This window comes from Canis lupus, chromosome 30 (assembly GCF_048164855.1).
Source record: "Canis lupus baileyi chromosome 30, mCanLup2.hap1, whole genome shotgun sequence".
Taxonomy (NCBI): Eukaryota; Metazoa; Chordata; class Mammalia; order Carnivora; family Canidae; genus Canis; species Canis lupus.
In genome coordinates this window covers 26386925-26405696 of record NC_132867.1, presented here as the reverse complement: position 1 = coordinate 26405696, position 18772 = coordinate 26386925, and the positions used below count along the sequence as shown (strand labels likewise).

Here is an 18772-nt window from a genome sequence, read left to right as displayed (position 1 = left end):
GGCAGCAAAACAGGATACCCTTTGAGGAGCAGGAGGTCAATAAATGGTTCAGAGGTCAAAAAAAAAATAGACATTGGCAAATCTAAAATGCCATATATTTTTTATTAAATTCTACTATTTCATGAATAAACTGACTGACTTGGCATATTTTTCTCATAACATAAGCACCAAGATATAAGTTAGGGAAGAATGGAAATGTCAGCCCAAGGCTAGCCCACTAGCCCCATGCAAGACCCTTAATGCCTATCCCTACTATTTTGTATTTCTGTACCCAATTCTTCAGGGTTCAAAACCCATCATTCTATTCTTCTTCTCCCCAGTCAGCTGAGGCCCAAAGCTGCTAAGAGGCATCAGAATTGTCCATATCTAAGTTTGCATGGATAGAAATGAATTGTCTCTCTTTATTCCTTCATTAAAATTCCTTTCTTAAGTCTGAAAATTTCAAGTAGATGTTAGGAAGAAAGCAACCTGATCAAATAAATTCAAATAAAGCATGCATAGCTAAATATTAAATATAAACATATTTTATATTTACCTATATAAATATAGGTAAATAAGTTTATACAGTTATATACAGTCTGGTTAAACTTCCCCAGGATTAGGTGTAATTTGAAAGGAGAACCGAACCTTAGCTCAAATGAATTTGCAATTAGCCGAGAATCTGGAATTTCAAACATAAAAGTAACGGGAAGGGGCTGGGAAGGTTATATGGTGGTCTTCATGCTGTCAACTACTCAGCTGTTCTGAGTTGTCATCACCTGTGGCTTTTGAGGCTGGCTTCTTCTGAGCCAGTTTTCATACCAGGGGAGGGGGAAAGCCAAATAGCAGGGCTGCCTCAATTTCAGAACTCTTCCTTTCTTTCATTAAGACCACATTTATTTATGAGAGACACAGAGAGAGGCAGAGACATAGGCAGAGGGAGAAGCAGGCTCCCTGCAGGACTTGATCCTAGGACACTAGGATCTCAACCTGAGCCAAAGGTAGAGGCTCAACCACTGAGCCACCCAGGTGACACCAGAATTTTTTCTGTCTGAGGTCTTTGTGGCTCCCTATATGATAATGCTCCTGTATGGCCTCAGCGCTCGTGATTCAGAGTTGCCTGCTTCATTGCCCTGTAGAGGTTTTTTATGACACGATTGCTTCTCGTGCCTTCTGGGGAAGAAAGTTCTGAGCCAGCTCTCTTCACGCAGTAGTCTGGCTTTGCCTGCAACTTGTCTGTAGAAAGTTATCAGGGTGCTGTGCCTGGTTTCACTTCTGCAGCCTTTCAACTGCTTACAAGGAATGATAACAATTAATTCCGTTTGTAAGATGGGGGCAGGTGAGAGGGTTCACTTGATATGATAGAAGTTTCCTCTAAGGAGAGGTTATTAATGAAAAGATTGCTGATTTGAGTCCACATGTAGTCCTTGAGGAGTTAAGCAATTTCACCTGCTAACTGGCCAATGTGGATGTGGATAATTAAAAGCAGGCAATTCAAAAAATATTAGCAGCTAGCAATTTGAAACCTATAAGAAGGGTGTTGACCTATCTTCACAGTGTTTCCACCCTTTGGGTTCCCTGGAGAAATTAAGAAATATTGGCTGATACTGATCCTTGCTGTAAAGAACAACTTTTGTGGGTTATTCTGCCAAGAATCTGTTGTTTTAAGCAATTCATGAAGAAGGCCGGATTGGTATGCATTCTCCCTACTTGACTATTTCTGGTTTGAATTATTCCTTGCAACAATCAGTTCTGGCGGAAGGGTGGATTTACAGTGCACTGGTATTTAGATGGTGGGAGTAGGGGGCTGTTTCCAATTCCAAACTATATTGGGGAGTAATTAGTTGCAGTGGAATAGATCGTTTTAGAGATAAGGCCGATGGCTTCCTCTTTAAAATGCTTTTCATCAGCAAGATTGTTTTCTTTTAAATGTAGTCCATCACCCATCTCTTTTGTGTGCGTGTGTGTTTTTCATTTTCCAAACTCTAACAAACAACACTTTGAAGGTTACACTTAAAATAGATGTTTATTTACATGTGTAAAAGTACATAGATAACATTTGTAATCTGACACACCAATGTACAAAAAAATTTATTCTGCAATTTAGGGGAAAATCTTATTTTTGTCTCTGTATTTGTACAATGAAGAATTTAGAACTTTATTATTCTCTTTATTGTTTTAAAACTCTTTGTTATTCATCTTTCTCTGCAAGATAAATTAGTGGCCTACTAACATTCTTGCACCATTACAGAAGTCTTATTTCAAAAAAGTTCAGATCTTATCCAATTACCAATTACTAGAAATAAAACTGTTAACTAGACATTTTTTTAAGGCTTGGTGTTGTGATAGTATCATTTTCTGGAAATTAAGCCACTTACGTAGAACTGTCAAAGAGAACCAGGTTTATACTATTCTTTTGGAATCTGGGTTTACGAAATCCCTAAGATGGTCTAATAAATACCCTCTGTGAGTTGAAGATTTTGTCATTTTAATCTTGGCCTCCCTTTCACAGACATTTCAGATAAACTGAACTATCAGGATTGGAGATCTAAATTGTCCACTTGAAATTCTTGTTACTGAATTATTTATACTTGAAACATAGGTGTTTTAATTAGTCATGTAAGGAATGTATATATTTTCTCAGTACTTTCTCCAGACACCAAACCAACTGAAATTTTGCTTTTCAACATAGCCTACCATAAGAGCAAAATTTTAAATTTTGTAAGCTTGGGTGCCAAGCTGCCAATTTTATAGTTATCCATTATAGTTACAATCTTTTTTTTAAAGATTTTATTTATTTATCCATGAGAGACACAGAGAGAGAGGCAGAGACATAGGCAGAGAGAGAAGCAGTCTCCTCTCAGGGAGCCCAATGTGGGACTCCATCTCTGGCCCCGGGATCAATCACACCCTGAGCTGAAGGCAGAAGCTCAACTGCTGACCCACTCAGGTGTCCCTATAGTTATAATCGAATAATTTCACAGAAATTACACAGGGATGTGATGAAGTTTAAAATGCAGGCTGAATTTTTCATCCATCTTAGCAATAGTCAAAATGATTCCAATAATAGTAATTTAAAAATAAGGAAAAATATTTATTAAACAAATTTCTACTAGGTCTTATGATAAACATTATATATACATTTAATAATGTGTAATTTATCTCCAAATAACAAAGGAAAAATAAAGGACAATTTTAGTCTTCCTCTAGACTGATAGAGATGTGGAGCATCAGAGAAGTCAGACAATATGTCTGAGGTTTTACAGTGAATAAGAAGAAAGGTAATATTCTGTCTGTATTCCTCACCACCACACCATTGGATTTTGTGAATATCATCAGTGAATCCCAGAAGAAATAATACAGTTGATCCTTGAACACCACAAGGGTTAAGGACACTGCCTACAGTCAAAAATCATGTATGAATTTCAACTCCCTCAAAACCTCTGCTACTAATAGCCTACTGTTGGCTGAAAGCCTTAGCAATAATATAGAAAGTCCATTAACTTGTACTTTGTATGTTGTGTGTGTTACATACTGTATTGTACAATAAAGTAAGCTAGATGAAAAATGTTATTAAGAAAACCATAAGGAAAAGACACATAGGGGTGCCTGGATGGTGCATTCAGTTAAGTGACCAACTCTTGGTTTTAGCTCAGGTTATGATCTCAGGGTCCTCGGATCAAGCCTTTCTCTCTCTCTCTCTCACTCTCTCTCTCAAATAAATAAATGTTTTTTTTAAAGGAAAATGTATTTACAGTACTATAGGTTTATTTACTGAAAAAACAAAACAAAACAAAATAAAACATTTAAGTGGACCTGCACAATCTAAGCCTGCATTGTTCAAGGAAATATCTGTATATTAATCCCCTGAATAAAAGAAGTACTTATACAAGTAGATAGAAGGTAGGCTTTTTAATTTTTTTGGGGGGGTGGATTTTATTTATTTATTCGTGAGGGACACAGAGGGAGAGGGAGAGACATAAGCAGAGGGAGAAGTAGGCTCCCTGCAGGGAGCCGGATGTGGGACTTGATCCCCAGACCTGGGATCATGTCCTGAGCTGAAGGCAGATGCTCGACCCCTGAGACACCCAGGTGTCCCAAGAAGGTAGGTTCTAAGGAGAAAAACAAGGTAGAGGATAAGGATAAGGAGGGTCTGGCTTGGGATGGGACTTCCATTTTAAGGAGAAAGGACTACAGCAGCATTATGGAAAAGGTGTCCTTGTGACTTAAGTCCTGTGGCTTTGGGGGTGGGAGAGAGAAGATATCTGAGGGACAGGAAACTTTCAATGAAAAATCCCTAGGGAAGCAAGATTCCTGGAGTGTTTGAGGAGAAGCAAAAAAAAGCCAATGTGGCTGAGTGGTAATAAATAAAAATTGGGTAGTGGAAGATAAAACTAGAAAGGTAAGGGGTGGCGGTAGGCAGACATTCATAGGCCTTCATAAGTCATTGTTGAATTTTGGCTTTTGTTTGGAATTAAATGTGAAGCCATTGGGAGGATTTGAAAGGAGAAATTATATGATGTAACTTGTATCTTGATAATATCACTTAACACCTGTGCTGCAAATAGGCTAGGAGATGTGGGTTGGTACAAAAAAAAAAAAAAAAGTGATTCAGCTACAGTTGTTCAGTTGAGAGATGTCAATGTCTCAGATCAGAATAGCATCAGTGAAAGTGGAAGAAAGTTATTTTGAAGATGTGCTAGTGGTATTTGTAAGTAGATTGTGCCTGGGATATGACAAAAAGAGGAGGTGAGATGGGGTGGGGTCTGGAGCACAAGTGGAGAGTTTGGTGTTAGGCAAGTCCTTTCTTGGGGGTGAAAGTTTGTTAAATTTCAAATAGAAGTTCATCAGTTCAGTGTGAAAATGTTAAGAAGTTCTAGAAGCTGAAGGAGATACAAGATATAAAATGATCATCTGGGAAAGTGGAAAAAGTAAATGGACCAGCAGATAGTAGGATTCCCCAACAGCTTAAAGTTGAGGATTGTAAATTTAATATGAGATCATATAGCAGAGTTTTGTGTTTGATTCCAGCCCCATTGAGACACAGGTGCAGGTATAAAGTATTTGGAGAGTCAGATTTAACCGGGTTGGGGTTTTGCCAAAGAATTGATTATGGGAAAGAGTGACAAAGCAGTCAAAAAGTATATTCAAAGAAAAGTTTTTAGTTGATTATAGAACTTAGGCTCAGTAAGAAAAAAAGTGAGAACATTAGGTAAAGCAATCATATAATTTATTTTCTAAACTAGGGCACTATTCATTCTTATACTGAGATAACTAACAGGTTTAACCCAACACTCTCTTATGCAAACCAGAGCATATGGTCATTATAACATGAAGGGAAATTGGACAAGGAAAAGACCTTAGGATTGTTGGACTCAGAGCGCTGGAAGGGGCGGGCAAAGTGGGAAGTGAAGGCAGACAGTGATACTTGAAATTGATAGTATAGAAGGTTTGCAGTTGTTAACAACAAAATCATGCCTACGTTTAAAAAAAAAAAAATCATGCCTACGTGGATGAGTGGCTGAGCAGATGGAGGGCAAAATAATTGTAAAGGAAGTCAAAAACAGAGAGACTTATCTATGGAAAGGTCCACACAGTTGTTTTCAAGCACAAAAATTAGGAAAGGAGTACTTTGGAGCGAGTGGTATTTACTAGAGGCTAATATTTTCAGAGAATTAAGGGCTTAGTTTTAGGATCAGTAGATACTTGCCCAATATACAGTAGATAATGTTATAATATGAAGACTTGATATTTAAAACTGGGGGAATTTAGAGAGGAGGAAGTAAGATATGTCCCAAAGCTTTAAAGAAGCAAAGAAAGCAAAGAGCATGCCTACTCATCTCTAGGCCCATAAGACCAAGTTTGTTGGAACGACTGAGCTGCCACTTGACCCCACAAGAGAAGCTGTGTGCCAATGAGCCAAGCTTCAGAGCAAAACGGTAGAGAAAACTGTCATAAATCTATTAAGGTTAAAAGGAATTTGGCTGTGTCATCAGAATGATGGGAAGGACGAAAATAATGCTGAGTGGGAGGGATGGAAGTAGGGAGTGGGAAGTGGGCTCAGAATAACAATGTATGCTCTGGAGGGAGATTAGACATAGAGGAAAATGAGACGACCGACATCTCAGAGATAAAAGGGGTGATGATATTGGGCCTTTCAGTCCCAAAGCAGATAATTATGCTCAATCTATTTTCAGCAAAAAGAAGCACAGGGGTAGAGATGTGAAGGATGGGCTGCTGGCAGCCAGTCCTCTTCAGAACAGAGGTATGGTCCTACCACCACCCTAATATATTAATTGATTTCAAAAAACACTTTCAACCTTGTACATTTTCCATATTTTTTATCAATTAATATATTAGGGTAAAGTTTATTACTGTTAATAGATTGATAAATGATGCCCTTGCAGGTAATATTTTTATTTAAAATTCAATTTTATTTCATTTAAAGCCTTCTATTTTGTTTAAACCCAAACATTTTCTGGAAGGACATATCTCTGAATTTAAAATCGTGACGTTGTGTAAAAATCATACAGAAAAGCATCGTACGTTGCTGCATACGCAGACACATAATGCTTTGTAGTAACTAAATCTATTTTGTTTTGTATTGTATTTTAAGGAGTCTTTAAGACTCTCGGTTTTTTAATCTAAGAAAATAGTAATACAATTTTAATTTGGGGCAACATTATTACCTATTTAAATATTTTAGTAAATGTAATGCCATTGGAAAAAAGTCATTTAATTAGCGTATATTTGAATAAATTATTAATTAACAGACACTGCATAATACATTCAATTTTCTAATTAAAAAACTCTGCCAATACTTAATAGTGTGTTACTTATTTTAACATATTGAAAGCTATTTAGACTAAAACCCTAAGTCAAGGGGAACGCAAATATTTGGATGACTAATAACAGCAAAGGAAAAATTCAGTTTGGATACCTCTGCTTTTTCATTCAGACAAACAGAATGACAAAAATAAAGTTGTCTGTGTAAATGTATGGTTATTAACTCATTTTCAGTTACTCCTCAGGACAACTGATATTTTATCTCTGTGTTATTTAGCCTTTGAGGGAGAAAAACAAGAATGAATTCCAGGTTATATAACTTAACAAAGCAAAACAAAGTTCACATAATTTTGTAAAAAAAGAATAACTGGATCCGTACATTTAGTCGATGGCTAAGACCAGTGATTCTGCATTCCTATGGTTTCCACTTTGACATTGTTATTTACTCTTGATTCTACAAAACATCGTGTACATGTTTTTTCTACGTTTGTTATCTTCATAGACCTTGCTAATAACTTAAGAATTGTTCTGCCAATACATTGTCACAAAATTAGTGGGTGATAGTCTAATATCTGTTTCAAAAAAAATGAATATGAAAATAGATTGGTTGCAAATATATGCTTTAACTAGTTAAGTAGAGGGTTATCCCAAAGTACTCACAAATGACTATGCTGTTTGCTGTTTTTAAAATATGTGTTTTATTATACTTTGAAGAGTAGAGGATCTCTTTAGATGCTGTCTTAGTACGAATGCCAACAGGAATTGCTTGTGGCTAAGACATTCCTTCCCACACAAGCCCCAAATGCTAGGGCAGATGTCTTCATAACAGGTTAACATCTCCCTTAAAATGTCCCCTTGCTCTGAATGGCCAGTGTGAAATTTAAAAAGAGTCAGAGTAGGATGTGGGAAAGCAACAGTACAAAAAAATATGTAAATAGCTTCCATTCTTCACCTAATTTCAAATGCCTAACTTTGGTTCACTACTTCTTTCCAATCTTTGATGAAGAGAAGAAAAACTATCAATTGGGTTCTTTCAAGGAATTATGGAAAAATTCCCTCATCAACCACTTCAGATTTGGCATGTGCTTTATTTTTTTATATATATCCTATAGATATGATGTCAAAGACCCATCTATATCATAGGTAATAAATATGGTTCCAGAAATTCACTGTGGAAGCCAGTGTAAAAATATTTTACCCTTTATTCTTAGCTTGGGTGTTGGGATGGCGTTTCTGCTGGACGATGAGTCTCCTGAACACTTCCTCAGTTGTGAGTTTCCTAAACAATCTTAGGATTGCCTGCTTATAGCAAAGCATAAAGATAAGACAAAATGTATTCTCAGCAGTTGATATAGCCTGTGTCTTTTAGACAAGATTCAACAGCTAAACTGTTCCCCATTTTTTTTTTTTTACAGTTTTTGGACCTCTAGTCTTAAGAGGGTATGAATGTCTCTGGGTCTCCATTAAATTTACTAAGATTCTTGTTTTAAAGTTAGGGAAGTAGATAAGGGACTAGGAAAAGGTGTCTTGTTACCCATAAGTTAATCATGTGAAAACTTTGAGCAGGAGCTATTAGGCTCAGGCAATTGGTGCCTTCAAAATGGAAACATTTTGTAAACTCACCCAGCTTTCTTAGGAACATATTCTCTTCCAGAATCTTCCCCTACACACACACACACACACACACACACACACATGCGCGCACACGTGCACACACACACACACTTGGTATTTCAGTAATAAATGATACAGCCATCACTCAGATTTTTCTAATTGCATATCTCAAAAGAGAGTCTCTTCCCACAGTAAGTGGAATCTGAGTATAAAGAGGAGATATTGTGTGAGCTACTGACTTTTGCTTAAGCACTTCTAACAAGTTTTTAAAAGATTAGTATTACTAACTCTATCGGTTTCCAAGGGCTGCCATAGCAAGCATCATAAGCTAAGTGACTTATGCAACAGAAAGTCATGCCTCACAGTTCTAGAAACTAGAAACAAAATCAAGATGTCAGCAACATTAGTTTCTTCTGAGGGCTATGAGGAAGAATACAATCCATGCCGTTCTCTTAGTTCCTAGGGGTTTACCAGAAATCTTTGGCCTTCCTTGGCTGGTGGCAGATTATCTCCAATCTTCATATGGTGTCTCCCTGTGTGCCTGACTGAGACAAAAATCTCCCCTTGTTACAAAGTCACCACCAGTCCTATTGTACTAGGAGCACCCCCTATTCTAATATATCCTCATCTACAATAATTACATCTGCAATGGCTCTATTTTCAAGTAAGGTCACACCATAAAATGCCAAAATTTAAGACTTAACTGTATAAATTTAGGGGAGACAAAATTCAAACTCTAAAACTGACCAATAGATCCTTGGAGGTGGCAACTCTGATTCATCATCTGATGCTGTTTCTAGTCTCCCAAGTTCAAGTTTCTCCATTCCAATTACTTATTTATATTTGGAATACTGCACTCCAATGCATTCTTATCTTCTCTTTGAACCAGAGCATTTACTTATTTATTCAACAAAAATTACATTTATTAAGCATATATTATCTTCTAGGCACAAGAGACAATGTGTAAAACAAACACTGAATGCTTCCAGCTCTGATAGACATTCAAATTTGAAAGTCAAGAGAGCTTAGAGAATTTTGTAATTGAGAAGTTTTAGATATTAAAGAAAATCACATTTGTCTTCTACATACAGAACACTAAGGAAGAAGTCAAGAACTTGTTTACTTGAAATTCCGTGCCTTCCCTAAAGTTTAATTTTTCATTCTTAATCATCAGTTTAGGGGACAATCTGACATTCCAAAGGGAATAGTTCCTAGCAAGAGGAAACAGACTGCAAGAGTGTATTTTTGAGGGCTCACTGAGCATCTGTGGTCCAGCAGCCACAGACAGATTTTTTTTTTTGCTTGGATTATATCCTTAAGACCTTGAGCAAATGTTGCTCAAAAATGTGAATGGAGAAGTTTCACTCTAGAAATGATTTTCCCTTTTATGCTTTGTTCTTTGCCACAAGCAGTTTAAGCAAACCATTCTTCAAGAGGCACACTGGGATAAGATTCAAATGGACCACAGAGTGAATGGAAATCATGCAAATAAGGAGGAAGAAGAAAAATGCATTAAGTACCAAAATGGCAACAAGGATACAGAGAAGCTGGACAAGACTGGAATCTCTGTCTTCATGGTGACGATGGTCCCAAGGTGAGCAGAAAGATCCAATTCTTAAAACAAGAGTAGATAGCTTAAAATCACTATTTGTCATGGGTTATTAGGAAATATCTGTATGAAAGATATCCTTCATTTTGAATTTTTTATTGTTTACAATAAAAAAATTTGACATTAAAAAAAATAATGTCAAAAGAAACTAGTTTCATTCAAGAAAGACCTAAAAGTTTTAAGTATCTATTTCATTGGTATTGGAAATTCCAATGCAAGAATATTTTTTTCATTTTCTAGGAGGGTCTAATGCAATAATGAATCATCTAGGACACAAAACTGAGACCCTACAGCATCCCAAGCTGAAAGCAGTTAAGAGATGTTTGTCCCTTGGTCTGAAAGGGAGAAACATTAAAAAGTCATTGATCTTGGGAAGGGAATGGAGCCATAGCTTACCTTGACTAGGTATTGTCATGTTTTTCTGCAAAATGAATACAGCTGTCTTCACGTCCACCAGAAATGCATGAAGCCTCCTTTGATTTCCTGTGGTTGGAGACATACGGCTACTTCTGGCTAATAAATTAGAGGTAGAAGTGCCATATTTAATTTATTTGCCAATCCAAAGGCCCGCCCCACCCCATCCCACCTCCAATCCTACCCACACTCTTTGCCCAGAGGGATCTCCTTTTCCCACTAGCATAACCAACAATGTTTAATTTTGGTTGTGCTCTATCAGCCTGGGTCTCTGAGCACAGTGAGCAGAAGACTGCTGTTGACACTACAATATACATGTAGCATGAGCAATAAATAAACCTTCAGTGATTTTAGCCACGAAGATTTTGGTGTTATTCATCTTCATAGCTTTTATTAGTCCATCCAGACAGACTCCATAACCATATCAATATTTGACATTAGTTGGATTTGTAATTCTTTCCAGTCTTAGTTGTATAAGTTTACATTCTCATTATTGTTTTAATGTGCATTTCTCAGATGCAAAATATTCTGTGTATCTTACGATATGATTGTGAGATTTTTGTGTTTCCTCTTCAATTTTGTTATTCATTGATACTTCCCATTTTATATTGCTATCATTATATGCATTGATTTTCATGAGTTTTACTCATGTTTTTTGTTTTTTATTAATCTTTCTTAACTTTTAGGCATTGCAAATATTTTCTTTCAGCCTAGTAACTTATCCTTAACTTTGTGCTGTCCTTTTTGGAAAAGAAATCCTTAATGTCTATAGCATCAAATTGTTAATAATTTTGCCATTGGTGTTTTGTTTAAGAAATCCTTTCTGATCTCTAGGCCAAAAAAATAGATTCCTAAAAAAAGAAAGAAAGAAAGAAAGAAAGAAAGAAAGAAAGAAAGAAAGAAAGAAAGAAAGACAAATAATGAATTGCTACTTTTTCTTTTAATAACTTTATAGTTTTCTGCTTTCCGTATATACTTCTTTAATCAATCTAAAGTTTTATTTTCTTCCATAGAAAGAGTACTTTTCTCAACACCATGTATTTAAACAATCTGACCTTTTACCATTGATTTATAAAGCCAGGTTTCTTGTGTTCTAAGTTCTCATATATTTGCAATGTGATCATTGACTCAAATTTGTTAAATAGTTCCCCTTGGGGATCTTATTTGGCAAAAGCAAGAACATCTTGCTTTTGTATTTCATGGCTGGCAGTGCCCACCCATAGCAATTGGAGCAATGCAGATGAACACAAACACTTCCATCATTGTATAAAAAACATTAGTTGATAATCTCTTATACTGGATTAAATACATTAGCTGAACATGAAAATTGCATGAATATTCTACACCATGTTAGGAAGAAGTGACATATAGAGTGTTTGGTTTGAGCTCCTAGAAGCAAAGCCAGAGATAAGAATTTATATAGAAGGAACTTATTTTTGGAGGTAAAAAAGCCCTGGTAGCAAAATTGGGAAGACAGAGAAGACAGATAATAAATGGTAGCTACCACTGTTGGGACTGGAGCTTAACTTCACTGGGAAAAACTCTGGGATTCATTGCAGAATACAAGCTTTGCAGTTATACATGAGGGATGAGGGAGCTGGTTATTTTCAAACAACAAAAAACATTGTTTCAGAGCTGTATTCCTGGTCTTCAGTGGGCAGCAAAGGAGTTCCAGCACCAGGAGAAATCTCTTTGGCACAGAAACTCACAGCTGATAGTATATAGGTACATGGTGTGTGTGCACTGAGGAAGCAAGGGTGAACATAGATCATGACCATTTAGCTCTATTTAATAGGAAGGGAAATACAGGACCTTACAGCAGGACTTCTCAAGTTTAATTAATAAATGTACCCTTTGGAAATACTGACAAAAACCCTACAAAGTGAATACTGTTAATATTCCTATTTTATGCATGAAAACACTAAAGTATAGATAGAGGTGTTGGGGATATATCCTAAGATTTCAGAGCCAGGTTTGTTTTTTACCATTTCTTTCAGGAATTCAGATCACTGGGATATTGAGACTTTTGGTATAAGTATTTAATTGCTTGTATTGATCTCTCACTACATTTGCAAAATACTCTGTGTGGAAAAATTTTATATGTGTATATATATGTATATACATATATATATTTATTTATTTATTTATTTATTTATATGTATAAAATCACATCAATAGTGAAAATGTTTTATTTCTACAAAACGAAAGAAACAAATAGGTAAGATGTGAAATCCAAATGCCAAATTACTTTATGGTTGAAATGTAATAACACAAACAGGAAATATTATCCAAGCAGAGAGCGGACCTCATATTTAATGTTCTCTCTTCTTATTTCCTCACATTACCCACAATGAAAATAGTATTGCAAAGCTCTGACCTAAGAAGCTATTTACCATACTTTGTCCTTAAAATCTCTCAAATCAAATCTTGGGTTTTGACTTTTTAAAATGTATACACAATGACAGCTTTTGAAAACTATTTTCCCCATGCTAGTGTTTAGTTACAGTCATTAGCTGCTCTTTCTTAAAAAGAATAATACAGTGTGGCAGATTATCCTCCTGTTTATAGGACTTTAGATCCATGGCCAGCCTGTTTGCAAAATAGTCTATGTTAGACAGTTATGGATGTTCTCCACCTGTACCTTTTCCCTTGGGTTGATAGTAGGCTCTGAAATTCTTCTCTTGGATCTACTATCTGAAAGCTAATAAAAGAAGACAGGGGCTCCAGGGTGGCCTAGTCAGTTAAGCATCTGACTCTTGATTTCGGCTCAGGTCATGATCCTAAGGTTGTGGGATTGAGCCCCACATTGGCTTCTGTGCTCAGTGGGGAGTTAACTTGTCCCTCTCCCTCCTCTTGCTGGCTCTCTTCTTACTCTCATGATCTCTAAAATAAATAAATAAAATCATTAAAAAATATACACATAATGTTCTTTGTCATAAGAAGCTTTTAAAATGTAACACACTAAAATTTTATAGTTTTTTTTTAATTTTTATTTATTTATGATAGTCACAGAGAGAGAGAGAGAGGCAGAGACACAGGCAGAGGGAGAAGCAGGCTCCATGCACTGGGAACCTGATGTGGGATTCGATCCCGGGCCTCCGGGATCGCGCCCTGGGCCAAAGGCAGGCGCCAAACCACTGCGCCACCCAGGGATCCCAAATTTTATAGTTTTAAAAAAAATTTCCCCTAGGGAAAGTGATGTTTAATTACCAATATTTCACATATTTCTATCCACATTCACATGACATGAACTCCAACCTGGAATACTATAAATGACATCATTGGTGATGCAATATATCTTTATTTGTGTGTCTTTGTGTATGTGTAAGAAAGATATTTTTACAAAAAGAACCTTATTTCATCACTGAAAAATGTATTCCATGCTGTTGTAGATTGCTAAAAAAAGAGAATTGAGGTAATGCTCCCAGAATAAAACAAAAAAACACCTAGCAATTGCCAGATGTAGAAGTTGAATTCAGGATTACTGATGCTAATGTTAATGTTACATCAGGTTCTTCCCAATAAGCCATGTTTTAGGACCATATTTCCAAGTGAAGTATGGGACACTCTCAATTTAAAATCCAGCCTGCATATATAATCTTATGCGAGTTCTTTCCGATGCCTGTAAGTGATCATTCATTTTTGGGTATTTGCTTCTCAAATATGTCTACCAAGTGGGGCATAAGACAGCATTTAACAAAGATGAGATGTTTGTGTGATAATTGCTACAAAGAATCTCTCTCAGGAATTCTTACCAATGAAGTAGAAAAGGAAAAATATGCCATAAATGTGCCAGCTAGAGAATACGTTGGAAAATAGTTTGTTCTCAGAAAGTAAGTGGTAATGCGGGTGATTGCAGGGACTAGTATTTTTTGTACACTGCTGTTACTTACATATTGCTTTAAGCCATATTCTGCTAGGGAATGGCACACATACAAAAAGCTAAAAGACATCATCTCTGGTTTCAAGAAACATGCACACATACACACACATGTGCAGACATATAATCACTGATGATTAGTGAATAATTAGTGCAGACATGTTTTAGAAATTCAGAAGAGATAATTCTGTGGCCTGATAAACAGTAGTGGTAATTTAACAGATTCCTAAAATGTGATTTCTTAAGAAAGCAGCAGAAATAAAATAGAGGTTCTTGATAAATTTCTCTCCAAAAAAAATCTATTCATGGTTCAGAGAGCCACAGGATTCTCAGTAAGATAAGATGCCAATAAACACTGTTTAATAAACACAACTTGCCAGTAAATATTGTTTAATAACAAGTCTTTATTTCATGCTGGATACTCCCTGAAATCCAAGGACAGAATGCTGGCAGGGCCATTAATGAAGAGGTTTAGCATCATCTAATTATATTGCAGAGACTGTTGTTATGCCACAGACATGTTAAAGGGACAAGATGATCATTTTATGGGGATGGGGTAGGCAACGAAAATATTCTAACCCATATAAAGTTTACCTGTAATTGTCAGATGGCATTCCTTTATTAGCAATTAGAACTCCTCTAAATTTCATTTGGCTTTTTCTCTTCAAGTATCGTTTGGCCATCTGTTATGTCTTCTTTGAAAAATGAAATATCACCTCATATCTGTCAGAATGTCTATTATAAAAAAAGATAAGAAACAACAAGTGCTGGCAAGGATGTGGAGAAAAGAGAACCCTTGTGCACTATTGATAGAAATGTAAATTGACGCAACCACTATAGAAAACAGTATGGGGTTTTCGCAAATAATTAAAGTTACAAATACCAGGACACTTGGGTGGCTCAGTGGTTAGGTGCCTGCCTTTCTGCTCGGGTCGTGATTCCGGGATCCAGGATGGAGTCCCACATTGGGCTCCCTGGGAGGAGCTTGCTTCTCCTTCTGCCTGGGTCTCTGCCTCTGTCTCTCTGTGTCTCTAATGAATAAATAAATAATTTTTAAATCAATCAATCAATCAGTAAATAAAATTAGAAATACCATATGCCCCAGTAATTTTGCTACCAGATACTTACCCAAGGAAAACAAAAACACTAATTCAAAAAAATGTATGCACCCCTATGTTTGTTGCAGCATTATTTACAATAGCCAAACTATGAAAGCACCCCAAATGTCCATTGATAAATGAATGAATACAGAAGATGTGGTATATATACACAATGGAATATTACTCAGCCATAAAAAGAATGAGTTCTTGCCATTTGTGACAACATGGGATGGACCTAGAAGATATTATGTTAAATAAAGTAAGTCAGACAGGAAAACACAAACACAATATCATTTCACTTATATGTGGAATCTGAAAACCAAAACAAATGAACAAACAATCAAAGAAACAAATGAAAAAAACAGACCCTTAAATACAAAGAACAAACTGGTGGTTATCAGAGGGGGAGTGGGAAGGAATATAGACAAAATAGGTGAAGTGGATTTAGAGATACAAACTTCCAATTATAAAATAAATAAGTCACAGAGCTGAAAAGTACAGCATAGAGAATATAGTCAATAGGATTGTAATAATGTTGTTTGGTGACAGATGGTGACCATGCTGATTGTAATAAGCATCGAGTGATGTGCAGAACTGTCAAATGTATAGAATTGTTGAATATGTTGTGCACCTAAAACTAATAATAACATTGTATGCCAATTATATTGTAATAAAAAATAGGTAAAAATAAAAATGATTGGTGTGATTTTTTAACCAAATCAAGGTATTTTCCAAATAGTCATAGTAAGGCCTGTCAAGTGGGAATTCTCTCAATCTAAAACCAAGGAGCACTATTACAATAATAATAATTATTATTAAAGAAGTTTAGTTTTAAAGTCTGATTCTCTTTCAAAATCTTTTGCTACTAAAAAAAAAATATTTTGCTACTGGTGAGAGTTTATATCACCATCCTCACGGGGGCTAATCATTCACTTGAAAAACAACTGAAAATATGTATTTTGAATATCTACATATGAAAGAATTTGGGATTAAAGCAACTGCCTCTTTACCTTGAAAGAGCTGTGTGTTTGAAGTAAAAGTATCACTTTAACTAGAATCATTCAAATAATTTGTTTCCACTCCCCTTCTATTTTGTCAGTGTATGCAGAAAATTTGTAAATAAAACCATTTTATTAAAAAAAAAAACATTTTATTCAGATTCCAAACACACACTAACATGCACTCACAAATACACACATTCACATACATCCATAACCCCTACAATTAAAACAAGACTATTCCTTTCCAAATACCAGCCTTTACAGTGAACCAACAGAACATTAATGTGCTTGTGCATGAGTTAGAGATAAAGCAGCTTCTCAAACCCATGTGTGGTGTTTATAAGCCCATGCCATCTGTTTACCACTGAACGTTTCCTAAGGCCACTTCCCACCACTTTTAAGACACACCATCAAAGGCAATAGCCAACTGCCATTCTAAAATGTGAATGTTACAAATCATTCCACATTAGCAAAATATTTTGCTCTTCAAACTCATGTTTGAAAAGCCACATAGCAAGGGCAGAAACAACAACCAAAAAGGCATAATTTCTAAATAGCAAAAGTAACAAGTTCTCATTATTGCTCTCATTTGGCCATTCAGTGTAATTCTTTCTTCAACTTCACAAAAGCTCTGGCCGGCCATTCACCAATAATTGTCAAGATGTCAGCTAATAAACTTTATTTTAACCTTAAGTGCAGTTGGATTTCAGTGTATGATTCTAAATGAATTAAAATCCCTTAAGACTCACAGAAATAAATATCCTTTGGAGAAATTTCAAGCATCATAATCGTTGGTGAAAGAATATTTGGAGCAGGAACCTTCCCAGAAACCACATTCTGAAAACATTTGCCTGCTTGACTCCATTTCACTGAGCTGGGGGCAGCAGGGTGATGGAGAAAGAGCCTTGTTTTAGCTTCAGAAAGAACTAGATTCCAGTAGCGATTCAGGTATTGATTACAAACATGACTATGGACAAATGATAAAACATTTCTGATAATCAGCTTAGTTAAATGCATAAGGAGAATAAGAATATTTATGACTTAAGGTTATTGTTACAATTGAATGTTTAAATGCATATGAAGTGTCTGGTGGACAGTAGGTGCTTAATAAATGACAATTAATAGCCATAGCATTCATCCATTAGCATCTTCAAATAAATACCAAAATGTGATCTTTATTGTCATAATTTTGGCTTTTTTTTATCACTACAGTTTAGCATTCCAGTCTTTAATATTTATAAACTTGAAGTGAACTTAAAGAAACTGGCTGCCATTGTCTGTTTTTGTTTTTTGTTTTTTTAAGATTTCACCTATTTATTTGGGGGGGGATGGCAGAGGAAGAGAGACAGGCAGGCTCCCTGCTGAGTAGTTGCTGAACACTTGTCTCCATCCAGACCCTGAGATCATGAACTGAGCTGAAGGCAGACACTTAGCCACTGAGCCACCCAGATGCCCCCCGTTGTTGCTTTGTTAATGTGGAACTTTTTCTCAGTGATTAAAAACATGTTCATTGCCCTCACACCTGTCAGAATGGCTAAAATCAAAAACACAAGAAACAACAAGTGTTGGCATGGATATGGAGAAAAAGGAACCCTCCTGCCCTGTTGGTGGGATTGCAAACTGGCACAGCCACTGTGGAAAACGGTATGAAGGCTTCCCAGAATTACCCTATGATCCAGTAATCCCACTACTATTTACCAAAAAAATACAAAAACGCTAATTCAAAGGGATGCGTGCTTTCCGATGTTTATTGCAGCATTATTTACAATGGCTAAACTATGGAGCAGCCCAAGTGTCCACTGATAGTTGAAAGGATAAAGAAGATGTGGTGTATATATGAAATGGAATCATGCCATTTGCAACAACACGGATAGAGCTAGAAAGCATAATGCTAAGCAAAATAAGTCAGTCAGAGAAAGGAAAATACCATATGATCCCCCTCATATGTGGAATTTAAGAAACCAAACAAATGAGCAAAGGAAAAAAGAGAGACAAACCAAGGAACAGACTCTTAACTGTAGAAAACAAACTGATGGTTACCACTGGAGAGGCGGGTGGGGGCGGGTTAAATAGGTATTAGGGATCAGAGAGTACACTTATCATGATGAAAAAAATAAAAAAAAATTTTCAAAAAACATGTTCATTGCTAAGCACTTTTAATTTCTACTCTGTAGTGGCATTTTGGATAGAAATGGAACAATATCATTTGCTTCTTGTATTTGAGTATAATGGTATAGGAATTCTACATGCTTTTGAAATCAGATTTTTTTTGTATAATCTGAGAAGAAAGTGACAGAGGAAATACACACATAGAGGATTTTATGTTGTCAATAAATTCAATATCATAAAAGTACGCCTCTATTTAAAGCACCTTAATGCTTTATTTGTA

General features: G+C 36.0%; 1 long non-coding RNA gene across 1 annotated transcript; it reads right to left on the bottom strand.

Annotated features, from left to right (window-relative positions):
* Positions 1-3935: 3935 nt before the first annotated feature.
* Positions 3936-15313, bottom strand: LOC140621529 (uncharacterized). Its single transcript, XR_012021272.1, has 4 exons — positions 15166-15313; positions 14877-15017; positions 10385-10501; positions 3936-9993 (listed from the first exon to the last, which is right to left on the bottom strand). It is a non-coding gene; the product is annotated as an uncharacterized lncRNA (long non-coding RNA).
* Positions 15314-18772: the final 3459 nt, after the last annotated feature.